Genomic DNA, 12070 nt, shown 5'->3' with positions numbered 1-12070 from the left:
TTTTTTGGTCTTTCGAGACAAGGTTTCTCCGTATAGCCCTGGCTGATCTGGAACTCACTCTGTACACCAGGCTGGCCTTGAACTCAGAAATCCACCTGCCTTTGCCTCCCAAGTGCTGGGATTAAAGGCGTGCCCACCACTGCCCGGCAGTGGTACATTCTTTTACTCCCAGATCCAGGACAGCTAGGGCAGAGAAAGGAGAGAGAGAGAAGGAGAGGGAGAGGGAGAGAGAGAGACTTGCCTCAGAGAGAAAGATATCTATATAGAGAAAAGTAAATTGTATGATTCAATTTTTCTTATGTGTAGACTGTAACTGTTTCCCTAACCAATTTTAGGAGTTTTCATAATTAACTTTCCTTTAAAGAAAAATTTACAGGCTGGAGAAATGGCTCAGCGGTTAAAGAGCACTGACTGTGCTTCCAGGGTTCAATTCCTGGCAACCACAAGGTGGCTCACAACCATCTGTAATGCGATCTGATGCCCTCTTCTGGTGTGTCTGAAGACAGTGACAGTGTACTCATAGACATAAAATAAACAAATCTTTAAAAAAAAAAAAAGAAAGAAAAATTTGTATTAATTCCATGAATGGAAAAACTTGTGGTATCTGCCATCTATAGAAAGCAAAATAAAGATCAGTAAAACAGGAGCTGGGCCATGTTATTAAATACATTCTGGCCAGTGTTGCCCTTGGCTTGTGTGAAAGAGCCATCTCTCTTATTTTGTGAAAAGCTGGGGTGGGGGAAGCCGGTTGGCCAGCATCAGAAGCTCGTAGAAGATGGTACACAGAACTTGACCAGGAGTCATCAGAAAAATCAAAGGAAAACAGAGAGAGTTCTCCATGATGTACTTTAAAGCCACATCCGAAAGGTGTCTAAAGTCATTTATGCCTATGTGCAGTATCAGGATGGTCCAGGTAGAGAAGTGAGGTGACTTATTCTAGGATGCCACGTAGCCAGGAGTGGCAAACGGGCTCATCACTCAGGTGTCTTCATTTCTAATGCCTGGTTTTCCTCTGTATCACAATCTTCTTTGCAATCATTATTTTAAATGAGGTCAAGTGCCTAATGCATATGCCATGCAGCTCTGTCACAAGTGTGTCAACAGGAACATTACCACAAAGGAAGCCTTGGAAACAGTCTAAGCCACTCATTTCATTTATAGATAGGAAAACCAATGTGTTTGTTCACCTGGGCATGTTGAGAACTGCCCATCAAAAGAAGAAACGTGGCCCCATGTGTCAAATACAGCCTTCTTCACGGCCAATCGAGACATCCAGTTGACTGAAACCTACAGCTGATGATACAGCTGTTAACAGGCCGGAATCGCGGTGATCCTGCTGTGCTCTGGGGTTTAAAGCCAGCCTCCCGGATCTCTCAGCCTGTCACTTGGTCCTGCCCTACTTTCAGTCTTGCTCTTTAATTTGATCTGTCTTCAGCTTTGAATGAGCAGTTTTTCCTTGGCCAATGTGGCTTTCCGGGTCACAGGTAGGAGGGGAATTAGCTGGTGGGCCGGGGAGGAGCCTTATACTAGAAAGAGGTGAGAGGGCATTGGAACTGTGGGGAATCGGAAGCTTTATCCTTCTTGTAAGCTAACAAATGGGCCTGCCAGTCTCCTGGATGCAGGACTTGGGGGTACATAAAAATATCAGATGGCTCTGTTAGCATTTTGTATAAACTCCACCCGCACAGATAACCTGGCAGCAGCCAGGTATGCTCCTCCCCATGGTTACCTGGCAACGGCCCTATAAAAGGGGCTGCTTGCCCCCTCCTCTCTCTCTTACTCCTGCTTCTCTCCTTTGTCTCTTCTTCCCTTGTTCCCTCTTTCTCCCCATTCCCTTCCCCCTTCTCTCCACGTGATCATGGCCATCCCCTACTTCTCTACTCTCTCCTTCTCTCTATGTTTCTCTGCCTCTGCTACCCTCTTAACTCCCCTCCCCATTCCCTAAATAAACTCTATTCTATACTATACCAGCATGTGTCTGGTCCCTCAGGGGGAAGGGATGCCTCCGCATGGGCCCACGGAGGCACCTCCTTCCCCCACACCTCGCCGAACATATTCTCATAGCTCTTTCTCTTTCTATGATCACAACAGGCTCAGTGGTTAAAACTATGAGAGATGGCTCAGTAGTTAAGAGCACTTAGTTGCTCTTTCAGAGGTCCTGAGTTCAGTTCCCAGCAACCACATGGTGGCTTACAGCCATCTGTAATGGGATCTGATGCCCTCTTCTGGTGTGCAAGATGCCGGTACACATGCAGATAGAGGACTCATATACATAAAACAAAACAAACAAACAACCCAAATAAACCCAAACATATCTATTAAAGGCAATAGCAATAGTCAGGTGACTGGCATGTTTTTCTGTGAGGGGAGCAAGCACAAAATCCCCCAAAGAAAAGATGTGATAACTTAGTAAAGCATACCACAAGGACAAAGTCCTAAGTTTAGAAAATCAGAATCCTAAGTTCTGGACAGTTAAGCAGGCTTCACTTTGCTCTGGGAAAGAAATTGTTGGGAAAACCAAAACAAAGCAAAAAACAAACAAAGCAAAACAAAACAAAAAACAGCCGGGCAGTGGTGGTGCATGCCTTTAATCCCAGCACTTGGGAGGCAGAGGCAGGAGGATTTCTGAATTCAAGGCCAGCCTGGCCTACAGAGTGAGTTCCAGGACAGCCAGAGCTACACAGAGAAACCCTGTCTCGAGAAACCAAAAAACCAAAAAACTGTAACCCAGAGTTGCCAGTGACTCTGCTCTCTGGGCATGCAAACATGCAAGAGACTCATGTCTCCCAACAAATGTTAGGCACATGTGAGAAAGCAGTCTCGGCTCCATCGTAGGACAAGGGATGAAGGTGAAGATACAGGGGCCCAAGTTGACTGCTCTGCTCTCTCCATAACGCTTCTTATTGGTTCCAGCCATGGAAGGAACAGCCAGAGAGAGGTTTTGTGGGTTTAGACATTTGTCTCACTTCTTCAGTGTCCATAGCCTTCAGATCATTGTCTCCACTGGCTTTGAACAATTTTTAAGTCATTGTTTTAATGTGTCTTTAAAAATAATCCGAGAAGCTCAAAGCTCCACAGATGGGAAAAGAATGTAGCTTTCCAAATGCTATCTGCTTTCTGGAAATAGTGCATGCTGGGAAAATCCAAGGTTGCCACGTGACAGTTGATTGTAGGATGTGCATCTTGCACCATCTCCATCAACATCAAGGTAAATATGGCAAGGTTTGCCGGTCACCAGGATGCAAGGGACAGGATTCCTGATACGATCTTTGTCAACTGAAATCATGTCTAGATTGGCCATAAAGTAGGTAGGTTTTGTTTGAGATATGGCCTTGGTTTCTCTTCTCTTGTCTTCTCTTCACTTCCCTTCTTTCTTTCTTCCTTTCTTTTAAGATTTTCAAATTTGATATGGATGAATGTTTTGACTGTATGTATTTCTGTGTACTACCTGTGTGCCCAATTACCAGCAGAGGTCAGAAGAAGGGCATCAGATCTTCTAGAAATGGAGTTACAGATGGTTGTAAGCCATCATGTGGGTGCTGGGAATACAACCTGGTGCCTCTGCAAGAACCTCAAGTCCTCTTAACTGATGAACCATCTCTCCAAGCCACCTGGAATACATTTCTAAGGTAGATATTTCACATCTATACCTAAGACCCAGGACTCTGGCTTTCAGGCCCAAGGCCTGTCATGCCTCTCTGCCTAGAAGAGAAGATAGTCTGGGGCAAGAACTCCAAGACCCTGCTGGCATCTGAGCGGGACCCAGGATTTGGTTCACAGGGCAATTCTGTTAGCCTTCCGTGCGTCTTGAGGCAACTTTGCTACCACATCAGGTGGGAGGCAACTCATTGACTGGGACTCAGGCCAATGAGTCAGTGACCACACCTTTCAACTGGGAGCAAAGGGCAAAAGTATGTCAGGATACCAGACAAGAGCCCAACATTACAGGAAAGGCCACCCACATGAAATAACCCTAAAGATTCTAAAAGAGGGACAAAGGTGATGCAGATCCTCCAGTGTATGTAACAGGCTGTTCTACATGAAAATCACACATACACACACACACACACACAAAATTAGAGCTGATCATCCAATGTGACCCTTCCACCCCACTGCCTTCTGGGGAACTCAGTTTGGAATTAAGAAGTGTGTAGAGCCCTTTGCTTTCTCTGGGCAATCCAAATGACAGCTCCATACACAGTTTCTAGTAGCTACTCTGAAGAACCTTTTGTGTGTTTGTTTGTTTGTTTTTGTTTTGTTTTGTTTTTCAAGACAGGGTTTCTCTGAGTAGCCTTGGCTATCCTGAACTCACTCTGTAGACCAGGCTGGCCTCAGAAATCCGCCTGCCTCTGCCTCCCAAGTGCTGAGACTAAAGGTGTGCGCCACCACTGCCTGGTGTGAAGAACCTTTGTTCACAAAGATCTACTCCAACAAAAGCGATCCAAGGAGACCAAAGACGCCGTTCCTTGCTGGAACCCCCAGATAGTTCTCTCTACAGGAAAGGATGCTGTCTGCTTTTCTGAGGAAGCCACAGGCACTAACGTAACCTCAAGATGCCTAACCCTCTTGGCTGTGAACCCAGAGGGCACCTCCCACAGTATGCTAAGGTTGATGTTCCAGAGCTGGCATTTATGACTGGCAAAGACTTATAGAAACACTTCCTTCCCACTGTGCAATAAGCTCTGACCTTTGAGCTGGGCCCTCCAGTAAACACTCACCTGTCTCAAACAGCAAAATGCAGAAGTCCCAGGAAGTAGGAGACTCAGGCGTTGCTGGCCAGCCTGGATCCCAGGAATGCGGCGCACAGGATGCTTTGCCTCTTGATGTTCTCCATTCATGGCAGAAAAAGAAAAGATGCATTTACAAAGCCTGGGTGGTCCAGAAGCCTCTCTGGAGTCCTGGAGCTGTTGAATACACAGAACCCATCACAGAGTGTTGAAAGCCCTGGCTTGCTGCTGTTGACCGCTCTTGCACATGGCCTCCACACTGTGGCCAGCCTGACGAATGTTAGTCAGCTTTCTATTGTCGTGACAAAACACCTCAGGTGATCCACTTAATGAAAGAAAGGGCTTACTTTGTCCTTTTGGAGATCTCTGTCCATGCTTGGGGCCTATGGCAGCATGGTGGAAACTTGTGTCTGAAGAGTAGTTACTTAATGGCAGGCAGGAGCAAGGAAAGAGACAGGAAGTGACTAGTGTCCCAATGTCTGCTTCAAGACCTGTTTCCAATGACCTAACTTCCTTCCACCGAGACCCACCTCTGAATGTTCTATTACCTCCCAGTGGTAGGAGCAGGAGACCAAGCTTTCAATATACAGGACTTAGTGGGATACTTAAGATACATAATAAACAGTAAATCTGAGAAAAACTTCAAGGCATGGTGTGTGCTGTAAAGCCCAAAAGCCCATGGCTAATCCTGAAGACAGCACAAGATTATTGCACTTTCTTCTTCTTCTTCTTCTTTTTTTTTTTTTTCAAGACAGGGTTTCTCTGTGTAGCCTTGGCTGTCCTGGAACTCACTCTGTAGACCAGACTGGCTTCGAACTCAGAAATCTGCGTGCCTCTGCCTCCCAAGTGCTGGGATTAAAGGCGTGCACCACCACCGCCTGGCAAGATTGCACTTTCAATGCAGCTTCATACAGTTAAGACAGCTGCCATTGAGGTCCCAGCAGCCTGTTGCCCTGGAAGCCTTCTGATGACTTGGCTTCCTGGGATTTTGCCTGGTCCACCCCACCTAGCTTCCTGTCTAAGTTCTAATGTGAAAACAAGGGCTTTTGTGCATTGAGCAAACTTTTTTCAGAAAATACTACATTTAGAAAATCAATGTCCCTGCATTATTCACACCCACCCTACAATGACTGTAACAAACTACCAGAAGTGCGGTATCTTAAAATAACATAGGATTTATTACTTACTTAATCAGCCTTGTAGCTTTGCAAGTCAAAGGTCCAGCACAGGATCAGCAGGCTAAAATCAAAGCTCTGGCAAGACTATGCTCCTTTCTGAGACTCCAAGGGAGAATTCTCTGTTTCTTTGACTTTCTCTAGCTCCTAGAAGCCAACCTCATTTATTGGCACATGATCTTCTTTACTTCCTTTTCTTTCTTTGCTGTTTATTCATTTTGTATGTGACAGAAGTCATTGGACAACTTGGAAGAGTTGGTCCTCTCCTTCCACCCTGTAGGTTCCAGGCTTTGAACTTAGGTCATCAGCAAGTGCTCTTACCCATTGACCATCTAGACAGTCCCCTCCCCCATCTCTCTCTCCCTTTCTCCCCTCCCCTCTTCCTTTGCTTTTTTGAGACAGTATTATTGGATGGAATGTGGCTTCAGATTTGCCTGTGGTCACATAATCTGCACTGAAAATGGAACCCGGAACACAATATAGAGAATGCAGAAACTTTGTTTCCAACAGTGTATGAATCTACCAGTTGCCTGGGTTTCTAACAGTGTGTGGATCTACCAGTTGCCTGGGTTTCTCTTTGTTCTTTAGGAGTCCATTATTTGCTGTTTGTGAACAAGCTTGTGATCCATTCTCCTGAAAAGCCACCCTGCATTTGTTTAACCTTCTTCCAAGTCAGCACTCAGTTTTCTCTGAATTCCCACTGGTGTGGACCATGATTCTCCCCTGCACTTGTGACAGGGTCATCTTGCCTCATGAGGGCCGTCCCAAGTAGCATTGGCGCCCCTGGGAGAGCTCAGTCCAGACATGCTGTCTACTTTTGTTGTTATTTTGTTTTGTTTTTCGAGGCAGGGTTTTCTCTGTATAGCTCTGGCTGTCCTGGAACTCACTCTGTAGACCAGGCTGGCCTCGAACTCAGAAATCCACCTGCCTCTGCCTCCCAATTGCTGGGATGAAAGGTGTGTGCCACCACCACCCGGCGGCTGTCTACTTTCTTTAAGCCTTATTTATTTTTAGTGTGTGTATGCATGTTTTGCTAACAGGTATGTATGAGAGAGATGTGTGGGCTTTCTGCCCAGGGTCCCAGAAAAAGGCTACCCAATCTCCTGGAATTGGAGATAAGGAAGACTGTGAGCCATCATGTGGGTGCTAGGAATGGAACCCAAATTCTCTAGAAGAGCAACGTGCTCCTTAGCTACTGAGCTGTCTCTCCACCCCTGTCTGTCTTCTTAGGTTTGGCAAACAGATTCACGTTGAACAGGCTGTCCTTGACTTGGTATAAATCAACCTTAGGTACAAGGTTTTTTTTTGTTTTTTGTTTGTTTGTTTGTTTTTTTCCTGAATTCTAGTGGAGAGCCGGACAGAGCCCTCTCTGTGTCTGATGAGATTTTCGTTAAGCCAGTGGTTCTCAACTGCCCTAATACTATGACCCTTTGAATACAGTTCTTCATGTTGTGGCAACCCCCCCCACCATAAAACTATTTCATTGCTACTTTATAACTGTAATTTTGCTACTGTTATGAATCATAATGTAAATATGCGATACAATGCAGCACAATGCAGTGCTTACTCAGTACCACACATCTTGATCATTTTTTTTTTTTTAAGAAAAAGTATGAACCAGATCCCTTGTCTGAGATCTTCTGCCTTATGCAAAGCTGGAGCCTTAACATTGCTCCTGCTGCTCTGTAATCCATGTGTCATTTTCTCTTACCAGGGAGAGACTTTGTCCCTTTTCTCTTTGTATCCCTAGCACACCCAGTAGAAGTCATTCTGCAGATGGTAACTGAGGGGTGAATGGAAAATGCCTATGTGGTCAACACAGCAGAAACGGACAGAATCCCTTTTGTTGCAGCCACAACATCTGGACTGGTTGTGGGGAGCTCAGAACTTGCTAGTTAGCACTTGGGGTTCACAGAGGGATTCCTATTAACATCAGTATATACTTCTGCAGAGAAAGCCTAAAAGCAAAAAGAATGAGGACCAGATAGTTTAGCCATTTCACACACACACACACACACACACACACACACACACACACCACACACACACACACACACACACCACACACACACACACACTCCTATCTTTCTGAACTGATCCCCCGTCTTCATCTCCATCACTGTGATTTGGTCACATAAAACTGAGAACACACAAAAGTCAGGGCACTTGACATTTTTTATTTATTTTTATTTTTTTGCAAAACCAGACTCCAGGAATCATGCCCATTGCTGAGGACATTGGATGTGGTTTAGGTAGCAAAGCAAATGATCTAACAAGGAATATATGTGCTGAGCCCAGTTCCTGTTAAATTAATAGATTCACGTTCTGGCACATTCACCACCTCACGAGTCATAGCAACCGGATGACGGCATAGCAACACAGCGGTTGCAGCCACTGCACATGAGAAACATCAGAGCCTGGTGGTGTCTCTGGAGGGAAACCAGAAATGGCCAGTCCAATCGCCAGTCTCTGCTGGAGGGGTTGGGGGAAGGGAGGTCTTTAGGGCAACCACTGGCAGAAGCTTGCCCTGGTGGGAGCTAAAGGAGGGTGACATCTTTCCTACTTCCTAAAACTTTGTTTTGTATTTTAAAAGTAAATAATATGCTCCAGCCAGAGAGGAACCATGCTGAGCAAAAGACTCAGTCACGTGGCCAGCCGGTTCTTGCCAGCCTGGAAGCAGCAGGGAAGCGATTGCTATCAGAGTGAGCTGGTGCCTTGCTCTCTCTGGATCACACGCTTTTGCTTTCTAGTTTTCATATTTATTGTCATTACCATTATCATTATTGTTACCGTACTGAAGATTGATTGAACATCAGGTCCTGAGAAAGTTAATCAAGCACCCCCCCGAGGGTTAGATCCTCTTTTTACTTTTTATTATTTGGGAGCAGAATTTACTGAGATGCCTAGGATGCCTTTGAACTTGTGACCTTCCTGCCTCAGCCTCCTGAATAGCTTGGGTTTACAGGCCTGTGTCACCAGGCATGACTTTTAGTTTTTATTTTGAATTCAGTTGTGTTAACTAATTTACTTTTTGTGGTGATTTTTTGGGGGGGGGGTGGGCTGGGGATCAAACACAAAAGTGTAGGCTTGCCAGGCATAGGCAATATTCCCTAGCCCAAAGTAGCATAACTTTCTTTTCTTTCTTTTTTTCTGTTTTGTTTTTGGTGGTCTGGGGGACTTGAACCCAGGACTTCAGACAAACTAGGCAAGAGCTCTCTACCCCTGAGCTACATCCCAGGCCAATTCCTGGGTTTCAGAAACTTCTCCAGTCACCTGCCCTTTCTGTCTGCCAGGGTTTTTAAGTCACCTCTGTCATGTTTCCCTTCTGGAACCAAAGCCTGACTTCTAGGGGCCAGCATCTCAGAAGCCAGGATGGATTATTCCCTGGAAGGAAGAAGGGAAGGTATGGGCAGGTGTAAATTCCCGTGACTCAAAGACATCTGCCTGTGCTGTGGGGTAGGTGACACCCCATCCTGGGGCTGCCAGGGATGGCGCAGCAGTCCACACCCTCTGACCTAGTTTAAGTGGAAAGATAACCTCTGTTCAGCCAAAGGAGTGAAGGCTCGGATTCAGGTTTTCTACTCAAATCTGCTCAGGGTCTGTGTTGTTGTTCCTTCATGTTCTGTTCTGCAGAGGAAGAATTAACATCCCATCTCACACGAGGTTGTCCTTGCCCCCTCCCCCCCCCAATGTCTTAGGTTCTGGCTTTTTTTTTTTGTTAGTAACCTGCAGTTGTTTGACAACTACCTTCAGACAGCAGGGGGGCTGGGGGGGGGATACTGTAGTAGTAGTAGTAGTAGCTCAGTGTTTTGGATACTTGCCTAGCTTGCACAAGGGGCTGGGTTCAGTCTCCAGGAACACAGGCACACGAATACTTACAAACAGGTCGGCTTTAGATGGTTATGGTTTCTGTGGGTCCGGCATCCAGGTAGCTTAGCTGGGGTGAGGTTATCAGGTTTTGTTGGTGGTGGTGTTTTGTTTTGTTTTTTGTTTTTTGTTTTTTTTCAAAGAGACAGGGTTTCTTCGTGTCACTTTGGCTGTCCTAGAACTAGCTCTGTGGACTCCGCCTGCCTAAAAGCATGTGCCACCACCTCCACTGCTATTGCTATTGAGATTATTGTTAAACTGATTCCTGGGCTAAGAGACTTTGGAGGGCTTGGATAACATGGGATATGAGGGAGACATCCTTTTCCAGACTCTCTCACATGGTAAATTAGTAGGTCTCACTTCCTTTGCAAAGGGCTGCCTAAGAACATGGCAGTCTCGGCTTCCCCTACCAAGGAGCAAGACAGACTGACAGAGACAACCCAAGATGGAAAGAAGCCATAGCTCTCTTTATAACCCAGTCTCACAAATGACATCACATTTCTTTTGCCATATTCTGTTTGTTAGAACTGAGTCAATGGAGTTAAGGAATAGGGATTGTGTAAGGGTGTGAATGCCAGGAGGCAGAGATCATTGGTAAGGAGCTGTCTACCACATCCTCCACACAATGTCCTGAGACTCCAGCAAATGCCACACTGTGCAAAGACAAAGCAGTGTGTATGTGCATGCGTGAATGTCAGGCCTTCACACATTTGTGGGCTCTGCTAATTACTCCCGGGCATGCAGAAATACTGAATATTCATGAAGTTACCACAGAGGATTTAGAATTACAATAATGAACAACAACAAAAAAATATTCTGCTCTGGTCTTAGCAAATATGGAGTAACACTGTTTTCTTCAGAAACCTGGTCATTGCTGTAAGGAATTATGTCTATTCCAAAATCAAAATAGGGAGTGCCCCCACCATACCTTCACTCCATTATATTATGAAATAATAAAATGTCAAACAGTTATAGTTAAGTCTATACTATACTTACTTCTTAAAACAGTATTATTTTTGTCCGGGAGGTGGTGGCACACGCCTTTAATCCCAGCACTTGGGAGGCAGAGGCAGGCGGATTTCTGAGTTCGAGGCCAGCCTGGTCTACAGAGTGAGTTCCAGGACAGCCAGGGCTACACAGAGAAACCCTGTCTAGAAAAAAAAAACAAAAAACAAAAAACAAACAAACAAAAAAACAAAACAAAACAAAAACAAAAACAAAAAAACAATATTATTTTCCATTCACCATACATTTTGTATTTGTGATATAATAGTAATGTCTCGGTAAAAGGCAGAATCCAGTGCGCTGGCAGCTGCAAGATGGAGGAATTCATGCTACCAGGAGAGCTTAGGTCTGGGTCTACATGCTTCTCATCTTTGAGTGTGTCTGTGGCTTCCCCTGAGGTGTTACGCAGACTTGGGGTCCGGGTATTCCCACATGTTATTTCCCATTAATCTTACATCACCTTTTGACACAAAACCTGCACTCAACAGAGGGCATTCTGGGCTTTAATGAGGAGATGGGAGGGCTGGGAGATATTATCAGGCCAATGTGTTAGTAGGAGCAGTTTGGAAGTGAGAAAGGGAAAATTTTGTCCAGCGTTAGCTGAGGTCTCTGAATGGCCTTTTATGGGTCCCTGTTTTCCAGGGCAAGCTTCTGCCGCACTAAACACTTTTGTTGGGAAAACCTTGCCCTACAGTTTTTTGGCTGTCTGCTTTTTTTTTTTTTTTTTTTTTTTAAACCACAGCAAAGGCTAGCCTAGTCCTCTCTCCAGCCTAAGGGAATTAGGAGTCTTTCTTTGGGCACTGCTGTGTAACTGCTTTCTTACTGCTCATCAGAGAGACTCTGTTGATGTAAGTTTTAATACGCTGAGAAAATTTATTTTGGGCAGTGATGAACTTCGAAGTTACTATCGCCTGAAGCTTCTGCGTCCAGGATCCACCTTGTAAATCACTTCTGGCTAAGGATGACACCCGAATGCATCAGGCTCCAGAGATTCTGAGACTTGAGTGCACAAGGAAGAGGTGGGGATGGAGAAGAAAGGGAACAGAACGACTATTTCCCAGACCCGACGTGGGTGATGACATAGTTCCTGAAACACAATGCATGGTAACATCGTGTACAAGCCACTGACCACCGTGCAGACCTGTTAGGGACATGAGGACAGGAGACTGGAGTTTGGAATAGGCCCAGCCTTATTCAGGGAAATAGTACACTGTTTTCACACATGTCCTCTCTGGTCCAAATACCAAATGATGTCCTCTCTGGTCCAAATACCAAATGAAATGAAAACCTTTGTTA

This window comes from Mastomys coucha, unplaced genomic scaffold (genome assembly GCF_008632895.1).
Source record: "Mastomys coucha isolate ucsf_1 unplaced genomic scaffold, UCSF_Mcou_1 pScaffold6, whole genome shotgun sequence".
NCBI classification, from domain to species: Eukaryota; Metazoa; Chordata; class Mammalia; order Rodentia; family Muridae; genus Mastomys; species Mastomys coucha.
The sequence above is the reverse complement of the archived record's forward strand: the minus strand, read 5'-3'. Positions refer to the sequence as shown.